The sequence below is a fragment of the Colobus angolensis genome, unplaced genomic scaffold (assembly GCF_000951035.1).
Source record: "Colobus angolensis palliatus isolate OR3802 unplaced genomic scaffold, Cang.pa_1.0 Scaffold194, whole genome shotgun sequence".
NCBI classification, from domain to species: domain Eukaryota; kingdom Metazoa; phylum Chordata; class Mammalia; order Primates; family Cercopithecidae; genus Colobus; species Colobus angolensis.
In genome coordinates this window covers 1,420,435-1,424,072 of record NW_012115088.1, presented here as the reverse complement: position 1 = coordinate 1,424,072, position 3,638 = coordinate 1,420,435, and positions in this window count along the sequence as shown.

Sequence of the window (3,638 nt, the reverse complement as noted above, 5' to 3'; positions counted from 1 at the left end):
CCGCCACTACGACTAGCTAATTTTTGTATTTTAGTAGAGATGGGGTTTCCCCATGTTGGCCAGGCTGGTTTCAAACTCCTGACCTCAAGCAATCCACCTGCCTCAGCCTCCCAAAGTGCTGGGATTACAGGTGTGAGCCACTGCGCCCGGCCTAATTTACTCTTTTCCAACTTGGATGCTTTTTCTTTCTCTTGCCTGATGGCTCTGGCTATGACTTCCAGAACTATGTCGAATAGAAGTAGTGAAAATGGGCGTCCTTGTATTGTTCCAGTTCTTAAAGAAATGGCTTTCAACTTTTTCCATTTATTATATTACCTCTGGGTTTATCATATATGGCCTTTATTATTTTTAGGTATATTCCTTCTATGCCTTGTTTTGTTGAGGGTTTTTATAACAAAGGGATGTTGAATTTTATGAAATGCTTTTTCTCCATCTATTGAGATGATCATGTGTTTTCTCCATTCTGTTGATGTGATGTATCATGTGTATTGATTTGCATATGTTGAACCATCCTTGCATCTGTTACATATACTTGACATAGGATCAAGTATAAATTCCAGTTGATTGTGGTGTATTATCATTTTGATTTGGCTGTGATTCCATTTAGTCATAAGCTTTTTTTTGTTGGGAGACTTTTTGTTACTGATTCAATCTTGCTACTCATTACTGGTCCATTCAGGTATTCCATTTCTTCCTCATTCAATCTTGGTAGGTTTTATGTTTCCAGGAATTTATCCACTTCTCAGTTTTCTTTTTTTTTTTTGAGACAGAGTCTCGCTCTGTCACCCAGGCTGGAGTGCAGTGGTGCCATCTTGGCTCACTGCAACCTCTGCCTCCCAGGTTCAAGCGATCCTCTTGCCTCAGCCTCGCGAGTAGCTGGGATTACAGGTGCAAGCTGCCATGCCTGGCTAATTTTGTTTTTGTATTTTTAGTAGAGACAGGGTTTCACCGTTAGCCAGGTTGATCTCCATCTCCTGACCTCGTGATCCGCCCGTCTCTGCCTCCCAAAGTGCTGGGATTACAGGCGTGAGCCACCATGCCCGGCCCTAGGTTTTTCTATGTATAGTTGTTCATAATAATTTGATAATCTTTTCTATTTGTTTGGTATCAGTTGTGATGTCTCCTTTTTCATTTCTCATTATTTGGGTGGTCTTCTCTTATTTTTTTGGCTAATCTCGCTAGCAGTTTATCAATTTTATCTTTTCCGAGAACTTAATTCATTGATCCTTTATATTGTTTAGTCTATTTCATTTAGTTCCGCCCTGATCTTTACTGTTTCTTCTGCTCATCTTGGGTTTTGTTTGTTCTTGCTTTTCCTGGTTCCTGGAAGTACATTGTTAGATTGTTAATTTGTAACCTTGCTACTTTTTGGATGTAGGCATTTATTACCATAAGCTTCTCTTAGTGTTACTTTTGCTGCATCCCACAGGTTTTGGTATGTCATGTTTCCATTTTCATCTGTTTCAAAAATTTTTTCTCCACTTCCGCCCTAATCTTGTTGACCCAATGGTCAGTCATCCAGGAGCATGTTGTTCAATTTCCACATATTTACACTCTCCAAAGTTATTCTTGGTATGGATTCCTGGTTTTATTCCATTGTGGTCTGAGAAGATACATGATACATTGATTCAAAAAAATTTGTTGAGGTTTTGTAGCTTAACATATGGTCTATTCTGGAGAATGTTCTATGTGCTGATGAAATGAATATATATTCTGCAGCTGTTAGATACGTCATGTAAATATCTGACAGGTCTATTTGTCTAAAGTCCAGTTTAAATTCAATGTTTCTTGATTTTCTGTCTAGGTGATCTAATACTGAGAGGGGGATATTGAAATTCCCCATTATTGTATTGCTGTCTATCTCTCTTTAGACCTAGTAATATTTGCTTTGTTATTAATCTGGGTGCTCCAGTGTTGGGTGCACATATATTTAGAATTGTTATATCCTCCTCCAGGCCTAGCATGGTGGCTCATGCCTGTAATCCTAGCACTCTGGGAGGCTGAGGCAGGCATATCACTTGAGGCCAGGAGTTCCAAACCAGCCTGGCCAAACCCTGTCTCTACTAAAAAATATAAAAATTAGTTGGGTGTGATGGTGCATGCCTGTAGTCCCAGCTACTCAGGAGGCTGAAGAACGAGAATCACTTGAACCTGTGAGATGGCGGTTGCAGTGAGCTGAAATTGCACCACTGCCCTCCAGCCTGGGCAACAGGATGAGACAGTCTCGATAAATGAATGAATGGGAAATCCCACTTCAAAAACAGACTTAATTTCCAAACTGCTTGTATGAGGGATGAAGTTATTAGTTTTAACACTGTATTGAAAAGGTCATTACAGCATTACCAAAAATGCTCCTGCATACCTATTCCTTTTAAGAGAGTACATTATACACAAAAGAATGACTTATAAAATGTTTGTGTACTATAGTATCATTTGACTGTGGAAAATCACTATATTTGTTACAAACATGCTAAAGATATTGGTAATGATAAATTTTTCAATGGTAAAAATTCAGAATATTTAAGCCCCCGTTCAAATGCTAACTCCTATCTGAACAGTTTGCTGGCTTTCTTTGTAAATTGCATATGAAAACTTCACACAGAGGATCTGCTACCACTGCCTGCATCGTTGGGCACCTATTCCCCAAGTGGGACAAATTTGGTAATTTTCAGTGTGTATTATGAGGCAACAATGGTTGGGAAGCCCTATTTTATACCATATGCAATAAAATGGGAGGTATGGGTAACATGAAAAATGTTATAGAGTCTTCATTTAGACCTTCTGGTATATTTTGATAATAACCATGAAATGGTTATTCGAAGGGTATACATTTTCCTAAAAGGCTTATGCTATGAGAGAAAAGATAAACTTGAAACTTAGAAAACATTTTGTTCTCTGAATATTATAACACATAAGCCTATGATATTCTAGTAATTCGTGTGTCCAAATAATTTGTTCAAATTTTATTTTCCCTCACACATATAAATAATTCATTTTATAATGACCATTGCAACCATTACCAATTTCAATTTCAAATAATGAGACATTAGTTGATTTTTTTGCTGATTTTATTACACTATATAGATTTGTATTTCTTGTGATCTGAGAAACATCAAAATTCTATTTTAAATTTGTTCTTAAAAATATACAATATTGCACTTTAATTTTTGGCAGCTTAACAGGAATGAATGAGTACAAAAAAATCATACAAGAAACTACAATTTTTATTTTGATTTATAATAAGAGCTTTGTGTAAAAGCGAAACTTACAGTAGTGCCAAATAAACCAAATATTTACAGTATAGATATTAAAGTCTTACCTCTAAAGGAAGTTTCAGTGTATTGGATGTAAATATTATTAATATAAGAAAAGCACACTGCCACCCCTACTGCCCAATTCTGCTAAACACTTTTAAGCCAAAGAATATTGGTAAGAAATGCTTTCGTCATTTCTTTCTCAAGACATACATGGAAGGGATGCTTGTTCTTGGAGCATCTAACGTGGGTCATTAAACTTTTACAAAAATGTTTCCTACATAACTTAAAAAAACCTCTACTTTAAGCCAAGAATCCAAGGTAAGCTTATTTTTAATTTTTTAAAGTTCTTCTGTAGTTTTTTTTTTTTTTTTTTAAATAAAT